This window comes from Delphinapterus leucas, chromosome 4 (genome assembly GCF_059928025.1).
Source record: "Delphinapterus leucas isolate spDelLeu-1000000601 "Yukka" chromosome 4, BTC_Dleu_Yukka2, whole genome shotgun sequence".
In the NCBI taxonomy this organism is placed as follows: Eukaryota; Metazoa; Chordata; class Mammalia; order Artiodactyla; family Monodontidae; genus Delphinapterus; species Delphinapterus leucas.
The window spans coordinates 127408147-127429122 of NC_143132.1; the positions used below are offsets into that span (position 1 = coordinate 127408147).

The following is a 20976-nucleotide window of genomic DNA, read 5'->3' on the forward strand; positions in this document are numbered from 1 at the left end:
AGACTGAGCTCCTTGAGGATGGAGGTTTCGTCTGTTTTCCTCATTTTTGTATCTTTGTGCTTACGATGTTTGAAAAGTATTTAAGTTGAAACCACAAAATTTCTGTGGAAACTAAATAAATCTTATTGATTTGTTATTGCAGAATGCAAGGTAATGACTCCACTGGGGCTTTTGCATTTTAGAATGAGTCCAAGGAGACTGCATTCAGCATTCTTGACCACCTAGGACTTTATCTACGTACAATTATGCAGAAATTATCTCTCCACTCCACCCCAGAGAAAGGTCCAAAGGTGCTTTCTCACCTCCCCCAGTTCCTTTAGGCATTTATTTAAATGGTGCCTTTCCTGCTGCCTTCACTGAGCACTCTATTTAAGTCAAGCCATCCCTCAAACACCTTCTCTGCTACATATTTTCCCCAAAGCATGTCCCAGCATGTAACATAGCTTATATTTTGCTTATTTCTTTTGCATATTGTCCTTCCCACCCCACTAAAATGTAAGCTCACACATGGTTTTCAGATAGGCACAAAATGTATTAATACTGAACTAAATGGACAGGTATTTGGGGGGTGGGAGCTGCGATTTTCTCTTCAGCTTCCACGTGACATGGTGACCTGGCCCGGTTTGGATCTTACTTGCCTGTGTACTGAAGAAGCCACATGCCCAGCGGTCTCTAACCCCTGTCTGAATAATTTACCGCACACTCGTCCCCACACGTGGCCTCAATCACTCGTCCCCATGCCCCTCCATGCTGCTGCCCCGGAGGTGACCCATCAAGTGACTGGGGACGGAGTTGTGCTTGGGAACTAGGGATGACCTAGTTCCTCCTTTTCTAAGAGAGATAGGGGTTTTCCTGCTTGGGCCCGGGGGGATGGGGGTGGATGGAAAAGTCAAGATTCCCACCCAAGCCGGGGGAAGGGGCGGGGAAGGGTGTGTCTATAAATTTTAGGCCTCAGGCCTGTAGCCTGCCCCGGAGGCGGCTGGGGAGCCGCGTTGGCGAGATCCCTGCGGGGGACCCACTGAGAACCTCCAGTGGACAGCCCAGGGACCCGGCACAGTGCCTGACGCCCCGCTGCTACACCTCGCGGCCCCCTCCTCTCTTTGGGAAGCCTCGGGGCGGGGTTTGTTTACTCCTCGCACGCACCGCAGGCCTGGCCAATCCGTGGGAAGAGGTGCCGTACGACATTCATCCCGAGGGCCAATCGGCGCTCACCGTGCTGCTCCGCCGCCAAAGCTCGCGCGGGGGAAGCGGGGCAGTGGCTTGGCCGGGCGAGGGCGGACGAAGCTGCCAGCGGTCTCGGCTGCAGCCGCTGCCGCTGCTCGGTACGCGGGCGCGCCCTGACCCTTCCTCTTCGGGCAGGCTCAGGGGCGCGCGCGCGGTCGGCGTCCCGGGGCCTCAAACTCCAGGGCCTCGACTGGGCAGGCCGCGGATCGCCAGCCTGCCCGGCGTGCGAGTCGGCCGGGAGCCGGCCGCCGCCAGCCGCGGGCGCCACTGGAGCGGCGGCGCCCGAAGACGTGCCCCAGGCTTGAAGAACAGCCCTGCGCGGTCGCCTCGTTTTCTGCAGCCAAGCGGCGGTAAGGTTCAGGGTGCGGGCGCGGGCTCCGTGCCGAGGGCCTCTGGACCCGGCCCGGCGTGTTCCTGGGCAGTTCCCCTCCCTGCGCCTCCGGGTCCCCTTGTCACCCCGAGTCCCATCTGTTTATTCCCACGCCTTCTTCCAGGCCTGGCCGAGTAACCCTTGAATGTCTGGGGAAGAGAGTCGGAAACCGGAGACCGCCCCTCCCCCCCGGTCCCCCCCCGTCCCCCCCGGTCCCCCCCCCGTCCCCCCCCCCAGCCACACACAGACACACAGAGCGAATCGGGGGAGGCACCGTCCCTGAGTCACGCCTCGTGGAAGAGAGGAAGGGCTGCTTTCTACTTTCTCGGTATCTTCAGGGGAGAAGCATGGCTTCTATGTCTGGTTTTCCATCTCTGCCAGGTGTATTTCAGAGTTCCAAAGCCTCGTGCGCTTGGAAGAGCCTCGTAGCCTCTATAAGGGAACTTTTCTCTCAAGTAGAGGGTCACTTTTGGGGCCCAGACTCCTTTGAGAAATTCCGGAGAGCCAAGGTCTCTCTCCACAGAAAAGGGTAAAGATTTTTATAGGCTCTTGCAGGGAGACAGTGCAACTAAGGGGATGAGTGCTCCGTCTCTGGTACCAGTCTCTGTTACCTGGCGTTGTGTGGTCTCAGTTTCTTCATCTGTAAAATAGTATCCACCTATTGAGGGTGTTGCCAGGAGGAAATGGACTAATCGGCGTCACCATTTGGAACAAAGCTCACCTCCTATTAATTGCCCTGCCTTGCTTGAGTTAGGCATTTAATTGACCCCCGTGAATGATGGTTTAGAAAAGTTCCCCGTATTGTTTCTCTTTTTCCGTTGAAACAGTTAACAGGCTCATCCCTTTCCGTATTCACTGCTGAAGCTCCCTTTGAGGCTTTGAATACTTTTCCTCATTCTGGCCCTGAGGGCTCAGACTCCCTGTCCCACTTCTTTGCTCTCTTTTTAGTAAGTCAGTAGCTCATTCCCTTCCTTCCCCTTTCTCCCCCAAATCTTAGTGTTGTGTTTTTTCATTTGATTTCTATAGCCTAATTTTTTTTCTGGGCCACTTTTCTTTTCTCTTAATGGCTTGAAATCATCTTCACCTAACAGGTATGGTTGAGGTTATTCATCTGTCCTCTGTACGGTGTAATCATGACCCTACCTCTGTACAAAATTATACAGAAAATAATTTAGTTGATCTGATATTGCATGTTGCTTTTCCATTTCATTGGTTGGCCTATAATTTAGCTAAAGCTTTATCACTATCCTGTTACTGTAATAAATCTTTAATGGCAGTGTCCATTCTCAAGTAGCACCCGGAGAAAAATCAAATGCCTAGACCCCGGATTCTGTCACACTTCTGTGCTGGCTCTTGATGCATTTGTTATTTATTAGAACATCTTGTGCCTGGAACTAGAGTCTAGTCTCATGGCAGACATGGTGTCTGTAGCCCTGTTCTGGCAGTACAGTTGCAGTTTCAGCAATGTGGTGCTTATATTTAATAAAGGCCCAGGACTTACTAAACTCTTATTTTGGAGTTCTCTTTATGTCTAGTTGTTTAATTAAGAGGGAAAACAGAAGTTTCAAGTGTTTAATACTTCACGTTACCATTTTGTGATCATGTACTTTTCCCCCCAACTCTTGGAAATGTGTCCTCCAACTGGCACCTTCAGGTTTTTCCCTTGCACCCAAAATTCTTAACTGTGAGCTATGTCCCCTCAATACAGCTTGAAATTGGGTGCACAGATGTGTTTATCCTTAATATGGAAAGCATTTGTGGATGGAAATTATACATTAAAACAACCTGAAGGATTCAAAGATTGCTTTTTGTAATTAGGAATTGAAATGTGAATATACATTTGCTTTTATTTTTTTTAGCATTGTAGAAAGACTGGCTTTGTTTTCTTGCTATTGATATTTTATGTTTTATGCATAATGCATGAGTCGTATATTTACATTGCACTTCACCATTTTTAGTTATTTTTAACATCTTTATTGGAGTATAATTGCTTTACAATGGTGTGTTAGTTTCTGCTTTATAACAAAGTGAATCAGTTATACATATACATATGTTCCCATATCTCTTCCCTCTTGCATCTCCCTCCCTCCCACCCTCCCTATGCCACCCCTCTAGGTGGTCACAAAGCACGGAGCTGATCTCCCTGTGCTATGTGGCTGCTTCCCACTAGCCATCTATTTTACGTTTGGTAGTGTATATATGTCCATACCACTCTCTCACTTTGTCACAGCTTACCCTTCCCTCTCCCCATATCCTCAAGTCCATTCTCTAGTAGGTCTGTGTCTTTATTCCTGTCTTGCCCCTAGGTTCTTCATGACCTTTTTTTTTTTTCTTAGATTCCATATATGTGTGTTAGCATACGGTATTTCTTTTTCTCTTTCTGACTTACTTCACTCTGTATGACAGACTCTAGGTCCATCCACCTCACTACAAATAACTCAATTTTGTTTCTTTTTATGGCTGAGTAATATTCCATTGTATATATGTGCCACATCTTCTTTATCCATTCATCTGTCGATGGACACTTAGGTTGCTTCCATGACCTGGCTATTGTAAATAGAGCTGCAATGAACATTTTGGTACATGACTCTTTTTGAATTATGGTTTTCTCTGGGTATATGCCCAGTAGTGGGATTGCTGGGTTGTATGGTAGTTCTATTTTTAGTTTTATAAGGAACCTCCACACTGTTCTCCATAGTAGCTGTATCAATTTACATTCCCATCAACAGTGCAAGAGTGTTACCTTTTCTCCACACCCTCTCCAGCATTTATTGTTTGTAGATTTTTTGATGTTGGCCTTTCTGACTGGTGTGAGATGATTTCTCATTGTAGTTTTGATTTGCATTTCTCTAATGATTAATGATGTTGAGCATTCTTTCATGTGTTTGTTGGCAGTCTGTATATCTTCTTTGGACAAGTGTCTATTTAGGTCTTCTGCCCATTTTTGGATTGGGTTGTTTGTTTTTTTGTTATTGACCTGCATGAGCTGCTTGTAAATTTTGGAGATTAATCCTTTGTCAGTTGCTTCACTTGCAAATATTTTCTCCCATTCTGAGGGTTATCTTTTGGTCTTGTTTATGGTTTCCTTTGCTGTGCATAAGCTTTTAAGTTTCATTAGGTCCCATTTGTTCATTTTTGTTTTTATTTCCATTTCTCTAGGAGGTGGGTCAAAAAGGATCTTGCTGTGATTTATGTCATAGAGTGTCCTGCCTATGTTTTCCTCTAAGAGTTTGATAGTTTCTGGCCTTACATTTAGGTCTTTAATCCATTTTGAGTTTATTTTTGTGTATGGTATTAGGGAGTGTTCTAATTTCATACTTTTATATGTACCTGTCCAGTTTTCCCAGCACCACTTATTGAAGAGGCTGTCTTTTCTCCACTGTATATTCTTGTCCCCTTTATCAAAGGTAAGGTGACCATATGTGCGTGGGTTTATCTCTGGGCTTTCTATCCTGTTCCATTGATCTATGTAGCCTGCCCTGGAGGAGGCTGGGGAGCCACGTTGGCGAGATCCCAATGTTTTTGTGCCAGTACCATACTGTCTTGATTACTGTAGCTTTGTAGTACAGTCTGAAGTCAGGGAGCCTGATTCCTCCAACTCCATTTTTCGTTCTCAAGATTGCTTTGGCTATTCGGGGTCTTTTGTGTTTCCATATAAATTGTGAAATTTTTTGTTCTAGTTCTGTGAAAAATGCCAGTGGTAGTTTGATAGGGATTGCGTTAAATCTGTAGATTGCTTTGGGTAGTATAGTCATTTTCACAATGTTGATTCTTCCAATCCGAGAACATGGTATATCTCTCCATCTATTTGTATCACCTTTAATTTCTTTCCTCAGTGTCTTATAATTTTCTGCATACAGGTCTTTTGCCTCCTTAGGTAGGTTTATTCCTAGGTATTTTATTCTTTTTGTTGCAGTGGTAAATGGGAGTGTTTTCTTGATTTCACTTTCAGATTTTTCATCATTAGTGTATAGGAATGCCAGAGATTTCTGTGCATTAATTTTGTATCCTGCTACTTTACCAAATTCATTGATTAGCTCTAGTAGTTTTCTGGTGGCATCTTTAGGATTCTCTATGTATAGTATCATGTCATCTGCAAACAGTGACAGCTTTACTTCTTCTTTTCCAATTTGGATTCCTTTTATTTCTTTTTCTTCTCTGATTGCTGTGGCTAAAACTTCCAAAAGTATGTTGAATAATAGTGGTGAGAGTGGACAGCCTTGTCTTGTTCCTGATCTTAGTGGAAATGGTTTCAGTTTTTCACCATTGAGGACAATGTTGGCTGTGGGTTTGTCATATATGGCCTTTATTATGTTGAGGAAAATTCCCTCTTTGCCTACTTTCTGCAGGGTTTTTATCATAAATGGGTGTTGAATTTTTTCGAAAGCTTTCTCTGCATCGATTGAGATGATCATATGGTTTTTCTCCTTCAATTTGTTAATATGAACTTCACCATTTTTAAAGGCTATTTAGGTATATGAAAGTTTGTAGAATGTGGTGAGGAAACAGACTAAGCCAAAATTAAATTCATGGCAAAAATAGTGAAGTAGAACCTAGTATTCTGACTTCTAGTACATTGTTTCTTAGTTTGTCAACCTTAACAACCAATCGGGACTAAAAGATGAGAAGGGAGAGTTTAAGATGAAGTCTTAAAGGCAGAGGGGGAAACTTTCTAATTTGGGCATTAAATATTAGATATTGAGTAGTATATTAGCACCTCATTTTTTAATCTTTAAACTTAGGTATGTTTCTTTTAAAGATGAAATAGTAAGCCATTATTACTTACAGTCGGAACTTACTTATAGTCGGTTTACATTGTTGCTTGGCAAACTTGATTTCACTTTTTTTCTGAACCTGTCATGATATTTTAAGCTCTTATTGTAACATGTATCTTAATGTGTCTTAGAGGAAACTAGAAAGCATGAAGTTCAGTGCTTTTTAGACCATAAAGTTTTAAGCTGTAATCAGTTTTAAAGATTATAAAATATATTTACCTCTTCATACTTGAATCCTTTCTGTTTTAATCTGGGATAAATAATTCTAAGGATGGGGCATGAATACATTAAAAGTAGATTTGTGAACCCTTGGAAATTTTATGTGCATTTGTATATTTTTCTGGAGAGAAGATTCATAGTTTCTGAGGCAAAGATATTTGGACAACTCTAATTTTTATAAAATTATTTCTTTTACAGAACTAGAAGTTATATCTTCACTGGTTTTAGTTCTGTCCCCTCTGTAGTGGGTTTTCAAATATTTGAAGATACTTCCTATACTCTCATGATTCGTTTCTTTTCTAGACAAAATATTCTCAGTCTTTAACCTCCTCTAATGATTTTGTTGTTTTGATTTGCACCTCCTCAAATTACTTATGGCTCATTTGTGGGTTTGTCAGTTCATCCATATTCTTCTTAAAAGTGTAGTACCCATAATTAGATATTAACCAGTAGAGAAGACCGTAAGTTACCTCTCTGATTTAAGATTAAGGGTAGACTTGCTTCTTTGGCAATCACGTGGCACTGTTAATTTACAATAATGTCCTGTCAGGAAGGCGAACTCTGGGGCTAGCCTGCCTGGGTTTAAATCCTGGTTCTACAGTTTATCAGCTGGGTGACCTTGAGTAAATTATGTAAACATTTTGGGGCCTCAGTTTTCTCTTCTGTAAAATGGGGTTTATCATAGTACCTATCTGATAGGGTTCTTCTAAGGAATAAATGAATGCATATATGTAAAGCATTTAGAATAGTCCCTGGCATTTAAGTGCTATGTGCATTACCCATTATTGATTTTGTAGTCACCTAACATTCTTGAGTTGTTTTGTCCATGCTCTCCCAGTTCTTTAATAGAATATGTTTTGGTAGGACTTGATATTTATCCCGATTAAATTTTATCTTGTCAGATTGGTTCCAGTATGTTGACTCTAAAAAAAAGAAAAAGTCTTGATTTGGTCATTCAATAAAAAAGCTTATTTGTTTATCCATAGATTTGATAAACTATAATTTTGATAATGCTGACATAGCCTTCATGCAAATATTATTAAAATGTTGACTAGGTGGGCCTAGGAGCAGAGCTCTCACCCTGCTAGAGACCTCATAATGTTGAATTTTAAAAACCTGTTAATTCTTTGATTCAAGTTGTTCAGCTAATTAGAAATCCAGCTAATTTATCATTATCTACCTCAAATAGTTCTAGGTTTTCACAAGGAAAATATAAGGAACTTTAACAATTGCCTTCCTAAAACCCAGGTAACTTTATATATACTTCATTAAAAAAAATCCTATCTGTTTAATAACTGTCAAAAAAAAAAGAGCATTAATCTGTCATTACTCATCCTTAATGAAACTATACTGATTTCCAGGAGCATAGGTTGGTTATTGTTTTTTCTGTGTTCATAGACTTCTCTCAGTAATGACTCTAAAATCTTGTCTGGAGTTACATTTAACTTCAGTGATCAATAGTTGGCAGGATCCCCTTTCCCTAGCAGCTGCATGCACATTTCATCGGGAGTGATATACCTTGTTGAAGGTTTCCTTAGAGCAGTTAGGAACTCTCTTTAGAATCTTCTCATCTATATTGAGCTTTGGTTTCCATTAATTCATTGATTAAATTTATTAAATGCCCATTTTGTGCAAGATACCAATGCTCGTTTAACCCCATACAGTCTGAAGAGAATTTTTCTTGATAGAGATACCTGAAGCAAAAAGGTAATCCATGTCCGTTTCTCGCCATTCCTACTGTTGTTACCATAGTCTGGGCCTCCATTCCTTTTCTCTACAATAATAGCTTCCTTTTGACCTTCCTTCTTTGATCTTTTTCTGTCTCCAATCCTTAAGCATTGCAGCCAGAATCATCTTCTTTGTTTTGTTTTGTTTTTTTGCTGGACTGCGCAGCATGCAGGATCTTAGTTCCCAGACCCGTGCCTTCTGCAGTGGCAAAGTGGAGTCTTAACCACTGGACCACTGGAGAAGTCCTTCATGTTTTTTCCTTAAATTAATTAATAAGCTTTTGGTTGCGTGGGTCTTTGTTGCCGCGCGTGGGCTTCCTCTAGTTGTGACGAGTGGGGGTCACTTTTCGTTGCAGTGCGCAGGCTTCTCATTGCGGTGGCTCCTCTTGTGGAGCACGGGCTCTGGGCACGTGCGCTTCAGTTGTTGTGACACGTGGGCTCAGTAGTTGTGGCTCGCAGGCTCTAGAACACAGGCTCAGTAGTTGTGGCGCACGGGCTTAGTTGCTCTGCATGCGGGATCTTCCCGGACCAGGGCTCAAACCCGAGTCCCCTGGATCAGCAGGCGGATTCTTAACCACTGCGCCACCAGGGAAGTCCCTGTTTTTAAAATGCATGTATTTCTTTAAAGTATTTTCTTCCCCACTGGAAAAATGTTTAATGATCTAATTAGATTTTAATTTTTGACTACTTTCCAACTCCCTTATTCTGTTTACTAGCCTTTGAAATTCAAGCCTCCCCCGCCCTCTTTATTTTTTTACCTTACTTATTCTTAGAGATGATATGAACCATCAGCCAGATAGTAGGCATGGAGCAATGGTGATTCCTCACCAGCTGGTCTGTGTGTGAGTCACTCAGCTGACAGATATGGAGTGCTTACTATGTTACAGGCACTGTGTAAGCCACTGAACTGACAGAAGAGCATGACATAGCCTCAGCCCTTGAAGAATTCTAAGTGCAGGGAAAGATAGAATAGGGGAAAGTATTTGGAAAAGAGAAATCTTTCTTTTTTTTTCTTTAATACTCAAAAGCATAATAAGTTTATGTAACAGATTCCATTTTATTTTGAAAAGAGCCAAGTATGTTGTTATTAAAGAATGAGTTTGTGGGACCTGCCTGGCGATCCAGTGGTTAAGACTCCATGCTGGGACTTCCCTGGTGGCACAGTGGTTAAGAGTCCGCCTGCCAATGCAGGGGACACGGGTTCGATCCCTGGGCTGGGAAGATCCCACATGCCACTGAGCAGCTAAGCCCGTGTGCCACAGCTACTGAAGCCTGCTCTCTAGAGCCAGCGAGCCACAACTCCTGAGCCCGTGTGCCACAACTACTGAAGTCTGCACACCTAGAGCCCATGCTCTGCAACAAGAGAAGCCACCGCAGTGAGAAGCCTGCGCACCACAACGAAGAGTAGCCCCCGCTCGCCACAACTAGAGAAAGCCCGCGTGCAGCAACAAAGACCAATGCAGCCAAAAATAAATAAATTTATTTTTTTAAAAAAAGACTCCATGCTTCCACTGTAGGGGGGGTGGTTTGATCCCTGGGAGCTAAGATCCCACATGCTGCATGGTGCGGCCAAAAAAAAAAAAAACAAAACTGGGGGTGTAATGTACACCATGATAAATATAATGAACACTGCTCTATGTTATGTACGGAAGTTGTTAAGAGAGGAAATCCTAAGAGCTGTCATCACAAGGAGAACAATAGTTTTCTGGTTCTTTAGTTTTGTATCTGTATGAGATGATGGATATTCACTAGGCTTATTGTGATAATCCCTTCATGATGTATGTAGACAGATCATCATGCTGTCCACCGAAACTTTTGCAGTGCTTTTGACAGCTATGTCTCAAAACTGGAAGAAAAAGAACATATGCAACTAACAAATAGCAGTCAATAAAATGATTTCTAGGCTAAAGAAAGTTTGGAAAAACTTTTTCATGTTGTGACTACTAGCAACTTAGATGAATTTTTCACATTGAATCTACATCTATCTTAAGTAGCCAGTGTGTGTTTGGTAAAATTTTTATGTCCGATATCAGAAGCTCTCTCATAGTTTACATTATCTAGTGCTTACTGTGTGAATCTTGTTGTGTCTGATAGTTCCCTTGAAGATACTCCCTGTTAATTAATTAATTTATTTTTGCTGTGTTGGGTCTTCGTTTCTGTGCGAGGGCTTTCTCTAGTTGTGGCAAGCGGGGGCCACTCTTCATCGCGGTGCGCGGGCCTCTCACTGTCGCGGCCTCTCTTGCTGCGGAGCACAGGCTCCAGACGCGCAGGCTCAGTAGTTGTGGCTCACGGGCCTAGCTGCTGTGCGGCATGTGGGATCCTCCCAGACCAGGGCTCGAACCTGTGTCCCCTGCATTAGCAGGCAGATTCTCAACCACTTCCCCACCAGGGAAGCCCGATACCCCCTGTTATATCTACTCTTGGTTTTAGCTCTTGGTTATCTTGCACAAATCCCACTTTTTCTCAAGAGGAATATAGGAGATCAGTTGCTGACGATGGGGAAATAAAATAAACCAGTTGTGCTTTCTGGATTCTTCTGGGCTTAGGGGCTCATGCTTGCCTTTCTGACTTCTTGTATTAATATTTGGCAGTTACCAATTTAAAATTTTCTGAAAAAGAATCTTCTTCATATTTTTCATCTCACTATCCAGAGGTAAAACTATGTTTTTAAAAACTGCTTTTTTACTGAAAGATGATAGATACCTAAAATTGGACAAATTTTCACTAACTAAATAACACATCAGTGTAACTAACACCCTAGATCCAGAAACAGACGATTAACAGCACCCTACTGCCCTTTCCAGTCACGAACACCTCTTCCCCAAGGGGAACTATCTTGATTTCTAACAGCACGAATTAGTAAAACTACCTTTAACCATATCTGCTTTTAGTTCTTTTGATGGTTATCACTCTTAGTGGTATAATTATTGCTGTATTTCTTTTTTTTAAACTTTTTTACTTTAAACTAATTTTAGACTTACAGGAAAGACACAACTTCCTAATGTTAATTTAACCTTTCCATAACCATTGCATAATTATCAGGAGCAAGAAACTAACATCAGGACAATATTATTAACTAAACTACAGACCTTAATTTGAATTTCATCATTTTTTTCTGTAATGACATTTTTCTGTTCCAGGATCCTATCTAGGCTCCCACATTGCATTTAGTTGTTTCTCCTTAGTATTCCCTATTCTCTAACAGCCTTCAGTTTTTCTTTGTTACATGACCTTGACACTTTTGAAGAGGACCGATCATATATTTTCCAGAATATCCTTTATTTGACTTTGTCCAATGTTGTCTCATGATTGGAGTATGGTTATGCCTTTTTACTAAAAATACCACAAAAGATGATGTGTCTTTCTTTCACAGAGCTCATCAAGGGCTTCGTCATGTTAATATGTTTTATCATTGGTGATATTTACCTTGTTTACCCTTGTTTACCTTGGTTAAGTTGATGGATGCCCACTTTCATTTTTTAAATCTCGACCTCTAATCCTTTTGGAGTTTATTTGTGTGTATGGTGTGAGATATGGATCTAATTTTATCTTTTTCAGAATGACTGCCCAGCACCATTTATTAAAAAGTTCATCTTTTCAGTTGATACCGAAAAGTATTTGACTAAATTCAACACCCTTTATGATAAAAACACTCAACAAACTAGGAATAGAAGGAACTACCTCAACATGTAAAAAGGCCCTATAGGAGAAGCCCACAGCTAACATCACACTGAGTTGTGAAAGACTGAAAGCTTTTCTTCAAGTTCAGGAACAAGACAAGGATGTCTGCAGTCACCACTCTATTTAACATAGTACTGGAAGTCCTAACTGGAGCAATTAGTCAGGAAAAAGAAGTAAAAGACATCTGAATTGGAAAGGAAGAAGCAAAATTTTCTCCATTGGCAGACAATATGATCTTTATGTGTAGAAAACCCTAAAGATTCTACATACCCAAACCTATTAGAATTAATGAACAAATTCAGCAGAGTTGCAGGATAAAAAAATCAACACAAAAGAATCAGTTGCATTTTTACACACTAACGTAGTGAACAATCCAAAGGGGAAATTAAGAAAACAATTCCATTCAGGATAGCATGAAAGGAAAAAAGAATAAAATACTTTAGGAATAAACTTAATCAGGGAGGCAAAACACTGGTACATGGAATATTACAAAACATTGCTGAAATTAAAGAAGACACAAATAAATAGACAACTTGTGTTCCTAGACTGGAAGACTTAATATTGCTAAAATGTCAATACCACACAAAATGATGTACCGATTCAGTGCAATCTTTATCAAAATCCCAATTTCGTTTTTTTAACAGAAACAAAAATCCGTTCTAAAATTCATATAGAATTTCAAGGGACCTTACATAGCCAAAATAATCCTGAAAGGGAACAAAGCTGGCGGACTCAGACTTCCCAATTTCACTACTTATTACAAAGCTACAGTAATCAAGCAATGTGGTACTAGCATAAAGACAGACATAAAAATCAGTGGAATATAATAGCTCAGAATAAACCCTTGCATATATGGGCAAGTTATTTTTGACAAGGGTGCCAAGACCATTCAATGGGGAAAGGGTGGTCTTTTCAACAAATGATGTTGGGGAAACTGGATATCCATGTGAAAAAAAAAAAATTGGGCCTTTATACCATATATGACAATTAACTCAAAATGAATCAAAGACCTAAATTTAAGAGCTAAAAGTATTAAATTCTTAGAAGAAAACATAGGTAAGAATCTTTATGATTTTGGATTTGGCAGTGATTTCTTGGACATGATACCAAAAGCACAGGTAACAAAAGTAAAAATAGATAAATTGGACTACATCAGAATTAAAAATGTCTGCATCAAAAGACACCATTAAGGGTAAAAGGCAGCCTATGGTATGGGAGAAAATATTTGCAAATCATATATCTCATAAGGTGTTAATATCTAGAATATATAAAGAACTTCTACCAGAACCCAAACAACTTGATTCAGAAATTGGCAAAAGGACTTCCCTGGTGGTGCAGTGCTTAAGAATCCGCCTGCCAGTGCAGGGGACATGGGTTCGATCCCTGGTCCAGGAAGATCCCAGATGTCGTGGAGCAACTAAGCCCGTGCACCACAACTTCTGAGCCTGCGCTCTAGAGCCCGAGAGCCACAACTACTGAGCCTGTGCCACAACTACTGAAGCCCGCACCCCCCAGGGCCCGAGTGCCACAACTACTGAAGGCCGCGTGCTTAGAGCCCGTGCTCTGCAACAAGAGAAGCGACAGCAGTGAGAAACCCATGCACTACAACGAGGAGTAGCCCCCGCCGCTCGCTGCAACTAGAGAAAGCCTGTGTGCAGCAATGAAGACCCAACACAGCCAAAAAAAAAAAAAAAATTGGTAAAAGACTTGAATAGACATTTCTCCAAAGAAGATATACAAATGGCCAAAAAGCACATGAAAAGATGTTTAACGTCCACTAATCATTAGGGAAATGCAAGTCAAAACTGCAGTGAGAGGGCTTCCCTGGTGGCGCAGTGGTTGAGAGTCTGCCTGCCATTGCAGGGGACACGGGTTCGTGCCCCGGTCCGGGAGGATCCCACGTGCCGCGGAGCGGTTGGGCCCGTGAGCCATGGCCGCTGAGCCTGTGTGTCCGGCGCCTGTGCTCCGCAACGGGAGAGGAAACAACAGTGAGAGACCTGCGTACCCCCCAAAACAAACAAACAAACAAAAAAAACAACGCAGTGAGATACCACCTCATACCTATTAGGATGACGCCTATAAAAAAAAACCCAATAAAACAAAATAACAAGTGTTGGTGAGGATTGGAACCTCGGTTGGAGAAATTGAAACCCTTACCCTGTTGGTGGTAACATTTATAAAATGGTACAGCCAGTGTTGAAAACAGTATAGAAGTTCCTCAGAAAATTCAAAGTAGAATTACTATGTGATCCAGCAGTTCCACTTCTGGATATATACTCAAAAGAATCGAAAGCAGAGCCTCAAAGAGATATTTGCACACTCATGTTTACACCCATGTTTATAGAAGATAGAAGCAACCCAGGTGTCCATCAATAGATGAATGGATTAGCAAAATGTAGTATATACATACAGTGGAATATTGTTTAACCTTAAAAAGGAAGAAAATTCTTACACATGCTATAACATGGATGAACCCTGGGAACTTGATGATAAGTGAAATAAGCCAGTGACAAAAAGACAAATACTGTATGATTCCATTTATATGAAGTACTTAGAGCAGTCAAACTCATAGAGACAAAGCAGAATGGTGGTTGTCAAGGGCCACAGGGAGGGGTGAATGTGGAGCTATTGTTTAATGATTATGTAGTTGCAGTCTTTCATGATGAAAAGAGATCTGGAGGTTGGTTATACTGCAGTGTCAATGTACTTGATGCTGCTGAACTCTAAACTGAAAAATGGTTAAGATAGTAAACTTTATGTTACGTGTATTTTACCACAATTTTTAAAAAATCTGAAAAGAGTCCACCTTTACCCAATGATTGGGGATGCCAACTTTGTCATATACTAAATTTCCATTTGTATTTAGGTCTAATTCTGTACTTTCTATTCTGTCCACTGGTCTACTGGCCTATTCGTGCATCTGTACCACAATGTTTTAATTATAGAGGCTGTATAGCATATTTTAATATCTGGTAAGGTTATTTTCCATTCATAGTTTTTCTTTTCCAGTACTTTCCTAGTTATTCTTGCATGTTTGTTTTCTATGTCAACTTTATTTAAAAAATTTTTTTAAAAACTATTTATTTGGCTGCGTTGGGTCTTCGTTGCTGCGTGTGGGCTTTCTCTAGTTGTGGCTAGCGGGGGCTACTCTTTGTTGCGGTGCGCGGGCTTCTCATTGCGGTGGCTTCTCTTGTTGTGGAGCATGGGTTCTAGGCGCGTGGGCTTCAGTAGTTGTGGCACACAGGCTCAATAGTTGTGGCGCACGGGCTTAGTTGCTCCATGGCCTGTGGGATCTTCCCGGACCAGGGCTCAAACCTGTGTCCCCTGCATTGGCAGGTGGATTCTTATCCACTGCGCCACCAGGGAAGTCCCTCTATGTCAACTTTAATATCAGCCTGTCTAACTCTATAAAATGGGTTGTTAGTATTTTTATTGGGATTACATTGAATTTATAAATTAACTTAGGGAGAATTTATATCCTTATAATGTTCAGTTGTCTTATCCAAGAACAGGGTATGTCTTTCCGTTGTTCAAATCTTCTTTAGGAGTATTGAAAATTTTCCTTGTTTTTTTTTTTTTTTTAAAAAAAGCTTTATTGCATTATAATTATCATAAACTTCACCTTTTAAAGTATATGATTTGGTGGTTTTTGGTATATTCACAGAGATGTGCAGCCATCACCACCACCTAATTCCAGAACATTCCCAGTAACCCGAAGAGAAACCTGTGTCCTTTAGCAGTCACTCCTCATTCCCTTCTCCCTCCAGCCCTGGGCAACTACTAATTTACTTTATGTTTCTTTGGATTTGCCTCCTCTGAATAGTTCATATAAATGAACTATTCATGTATAATATCTAAATCATATTTAAATTCAGTCATACAACATGTGGCATTTTGTGACTGCCTTCTTTCACTTAGTGTAATATTTTCTAGGTTTATACATAGTGTAACGTAACAATACTTCATCTCCTTTTTATTGCCAAATAATATGCATTCCGTTGTATAGATATAGTCCTTTTTATTTATCCATTCATCAGTTGGTAGACATTGGGTTTGTTTACGCTTTTTGGCTATTATAATAATGTTGCTACAAACATTCGTGCGCAGGCTTTTGTGTAGACGTATGTTTTCAATTCCCTCATACAAGTTTTTATACATTTCTTGTAATTTATTATTAAGTATTTAATCTTTCCTACTATTGGACTTTCTTTACCCTTGTAATCCTCCTAGTGTTTATTGATTTTTGTGTTTTTCTGTTTTGATTTTGTTGCTGTACGTAAGTTAAACTCGACTGTAGTTTAACATATTGTTCCTATTACCTGGCTTTGGTGTAAGGGTTATACTGACCACATCAAATGAGGCATTGTTTTGAAGAGAATTCTTTGGAAAACAATGTGTATTCTCCCATTTTGGGGGCAGGTTGGTACATATGTCTCTTAGACCACACTTACTAATTGTGTTGATGAAATTTTGTGTATACCCTTACTGACTTTCTTATTTTGTCTGTTCGACTCATCATTACTGAGAGGTGTATTACTGAGAGGTTAAAATCTCTTTTATAGTTGTAGATTTCTCAGTTTCTCCTTGTAAATTTGTCCTTTTTTTTCTTTATACATTTGTGAACTGTTATAAAATACATTCAAATTTAGAATATTTGTGTCTTCCTGCTGAAAAGAACCTTTAATCGTTATATCCTCTTTATCCTCTATAATGCTCTTACTGTGAAGACCATTTGTGTGTTTATAGAGTCACATTGTCTTTTTTCATTCTGCTACTTTCTGTGGAGGTATGTGTTAGATACTGCAAAGAGCAGTTGGATTTTGTTTTCCATTTTATTGTTTATTTTAAACCCAATGTGACAGTCTTTTTGACTAACGAGTTTATTTATGTATTTGCATTTCTTTCTACCATCCATTTATACTGCTTTTTCTGTGCTGCTTCTGTTTTTCTATCCTACCAGCTTTTGATAATTCTTTTATCCTTTAAGTGGTTGCCTTTACATTTTTAGTGAGCGTATTTAATTTAACACAGTATTTTCTGAACAGCACAAGGCCCTTTGAATTCTTTAATTCTGATCAAATGCCTCCCTTCTTATATTACTGTTGTCCAGGCATATTTCCTCCTGTTTTTCCCCCCACTTTCTTCATCTTCTAAAATTATTCAGTATAACTGTCATACAGATGATGTATGTTTATATATAATCGTACCTTTTTTATTTCTCTTCCTTGAATTTCTTTTGCATTTTCAGCTTAGTTTTCCATTTTCCTGAAGTATATCCTTTGGATGCCTCTTTATTGAATGTCTGTTGAAGGTAAACTCACTGAAAATGTCTTTTATTTCACACTTATTTTTAGGTGAAAACTATTCTAAAATAGTTTAGAATTCTAGTTTGCTTTTGTTTTCCCTTAACACCTTGAGGATATTACTTCACCGTGTTTTTGCTTTTGCTGGTGTTGAGAAGTCTTCTGCAGCCTAATTGTCATTTGCTTGTAGATAATCTGTTTTTTCTCTCTGCCTGTGTTTTTTCCCCCAATTTAAAAAAATTGTAGTAAAATACACATAACATAAAGTTTACTGTGTTAACCATTTTAAAGGATACAGTTCAGTGTCATTAAGTACATTCATATTGTTGTGCAATCATCACCACCATCTCCAGAACTCTTCTTGAAATCTGAAATTCTGCACCCATTTTCCCCTTCTCCAGCCCCTGACAACCACCATTCTACTTTCTGTCTCTATGATTTTGATTACTCTAAGTAGTCATATAAATCATAGAATCATACAGTATTTGTCTTTATGTGATGGGCTTATTTCACTAAGCATAGTGTCCTCAGAGTTCATCCATGTTAGAGTACGTGTCATTATTTTCTTCTTTTTTAAGGTCGAATAATATTCCATTGTATGTGTATATGTAGCATATTTTGCTTATCCATTCATCTGTCTATGGATACTTGGGTTACTTCCAAATTTTAGGTGTTGTAAATAATGCTGCCATGAACATGGGTGTACAAATATCTCTTTGAGACCCTGCTTTCAGTTTTTTTGAGTATATATGCAGAATTGGAATTTCTGGATCACATGGTAATTCTAGTGTGAATTTTTTCAGGACTTCCATACTGTTTAAACTCCACACTAGCTGTACCATTTTATATCCCCACTGGCAGTGCACAAAAGTCTCGACTTCTGTACATCCTTGTCAACGCTTCTTGTTTTGAGAGTAGCCATTCTAATGGGTGTGAGATAGAACCTCACTGTGATTTTATTTTGCCTTTTTCTAATGATTAGTGATGTTGAGTATCTTTTCATGTACTTGTTGGCCTTTTGTACATCTTCTTTGGAAGAAAGTCTATTCAAGCCCTTCGCCCATTTTGGAATCGGGTTGTTTGGTTTTGTTTTTTTTTCTTTTTTTGGTTGTTGAGTTTTAAGAGTTCTCTGCATATATTCTGGATATTGACCCCTTGTTGGATGTATGATTTGCACATATTTTCTCCTGTTCTGTGGGTTGCTTTGTTACTTTGCGCATAGTGTCTTTTGATGCGCAGAATTTTAAATTTTTCATGAAGTTCTGTTTGTCTATTCTGTCTTCTGCTGCCTGTGCCTTTGGTGTCATTCTCTGCTTGTTCTTAAGATCTCTTTATTTTTAGTGTTTTGCTGTGTCTGGATGAATTTTTTTTTTTTAATTGGAGATCATTATGATACCTGAATCTGAGGATTTTTAGGAGACCTCCTTTTCCCCTAGTTTCCAGAGCTAGATAGAGACATTTTCTTGTCTTTGCTGGTGGTTGATTTCCTTCTCCTCCCCTAGTCCATCCTTTCACTGAGGATGTTTGAAACAGGGTGGAAAAAAAAAAAAAAAGAAGAAAGGGAGTAGGGGCCTTAATTCCAACTCTTCACTTCATGTGATTCCCAAAACCTCATCTCTTGTCACTTTAAGGCCATTAAAAGTTAAAAGTTTTGGTTATTTGTGTTGACAAATTCCTCCATGGCAGCTGAAAACTTTGCTTTCTTGTGAGCTCAGCATTTGAGAGAATATGTATTTTAATGTATCCAGCATTTCTAGATATTTGTTAAGGTGAAGTTTACAGACACTTTAGTTCACTGTGTTACCAGAAACAAATATATCCTTTTGGGGGTATAATTTCTTTCCTTCTTTTCTCTTTTCTTTTTCTGAAATTCCCTTTTAGTTGGACATTCTAGATTTGTGATTCTTATTTTTTTCTAATTTTAAAAAGCTTTTTGTTATAGTTTGTAGATTTCGCACTCTTCCTTTGCTTTCTTTCTCTTTCTCCCCTTCTTTCTTTCCTCTTCCTTCCTTCCTTTCTTTTCCTTCTTCTGTTTTGTTAATTCGGTCTTTTTATTGCATGTTAGAGACTTTCCTCATTTGTTCAGTAAACTTTGGCCATCTGTGTAAAGAGTGAGACAGTAAAAACTCTGTCCGTGGGGAGTTGTTAACTGCAAGTCTTAATACAGGGTGATGGAGTGATTGAGGGTCTCTTCTCTTGGGTCAGATTCCCTATGGAGGAATCTCGTAGTCTCCTGCTTGATTGGCTTGTGTTCTGGAAGCTGATTTGGGGAAGACGGCTGGGGTCCACTGTTCAGCATGTGAATCTTAACTTAATCTCTTTGTGGTATGCTGTGACACGCAACCCCTGTGTGTACCTGGTTTCTACATCCTAGTTTAGTGTCTTAAGACAAATCACTTGTCTCTTGCTAGGGTGCAGGAGAAGCAGTTTCTTGGCTACATGATAAGGCTTCTGGGTGAAACCTGTTCCTTATACAGCCTTTCAACCGATATTCCGATTTTCAGCCCCGACCCAGATGTCTCCATTCTTAAGCCTTTCTGTTGTGTTTGCAGCTTATTGGTTTCATACCCTCACCTGCCCTCACATGCATAGGGTTTGGCTTGTTCTGTTTTACCAAGCCAAGTTCAGCTACCCTCTGTCTAGCTTCAGTGAGCTGTATTTATGTCCCTGATGTTTCCTTTCATGCTACATATGTATATGTTTTTAAAAAAATATTTATTTATTTATTTGACTGTGCTGGGTCTTAGTTGTGGCATGCGGGCTCTTACTTGTGGCATGCGGGATCTAGTTCCCTGACCAGGGATGGAACCCGGGCTCCTTGCATTGGGAGCATGGAGTCTTAACTGCTGGACCACCAGGGTAGTACCAATATGTATATTTTTTGGATGGTTTTATCCTTTTTTAGTCCTTTAGCTTCATTTTAGTGTAGTTTCAAAAGAGAATGGATATAAACCTGTGTTTTCGTATTTAACAAAAGAACCTTATGGACAACTACATGTAAAAGAAAGATATTAGAACATTTTTTCACACCATGTACAGAAATAAACTCAAAATAGATTAAAGACCTAAATGCAAGCCTGGAAACCATAAAAATCCTAGAAGAAAACATAGGCAGAACATTCTTTGACATAAATTGTAGTAACATATTTTTGGATCTGTCTCCTAAGGCAAAGGAAACAACAGTAAAAATAAACAAATGGACCTAATTAAACTTAGAAGCTTTTGCACAGCAAACGAAACCATCAACAAAACGAAAAGAGAACCTACTGTATGGGAGAAAATATTTGCAAATGATATGACTGGTAAGGGATTAATACGCAAAATATATAAACAGCTCATACATGTCAATCTTTTTTTTTTCATACATGTCAATCTTAACAACAAACAACCCAATCAAAAAATAGGCAGAAGATCCAAACAGACATTTTTTCCAAAGAAGACATATAGATGGCCACCAGGCACATCAAAGGATGCTCAGCGTTGCTAATAATCAGAGAAGTGCGAATCAACGCCGCAACGAGCTATCACCTCACACCTGTCAGAAATGCTGTCATCAAAAAGACCACAAATAACAAATGTTGGCCAGGATGTGGAGCAAAGGGAACCCTTGTACACTGTGAGTGTAAATTGGTGAAGCCACTGTGGAAAGCATTGTGGAGGTTCCTCAAAAAAAATAA

The 20976-nt window shown here is 39.9% G+C and overlaps 1 protein-coding gene across 3 annotated transcripts in view; it reads left to right on the top strand.

Moving 5' to 3' along the window:
• Positions 1–1461: 1461 nt before the first annotated feature.
• The window catches only part of TFDP2 (transcription factor Dp-2), a 162051-nt gene continuing 142536 nt past the window's right edge, over positions 1462–20976 (top strand). For all 3 annotated transcript variants that reach the window (XM_022582646.3, XM_022582647.3, XM_022582648.3), the window contains exon 1: positions 1462–1574. The gene's annotated coding sequence lies outside the window, so the exon portion shown is untranslated. The remainder of the gene's footprint in view (positions 1575–20976) is intronic.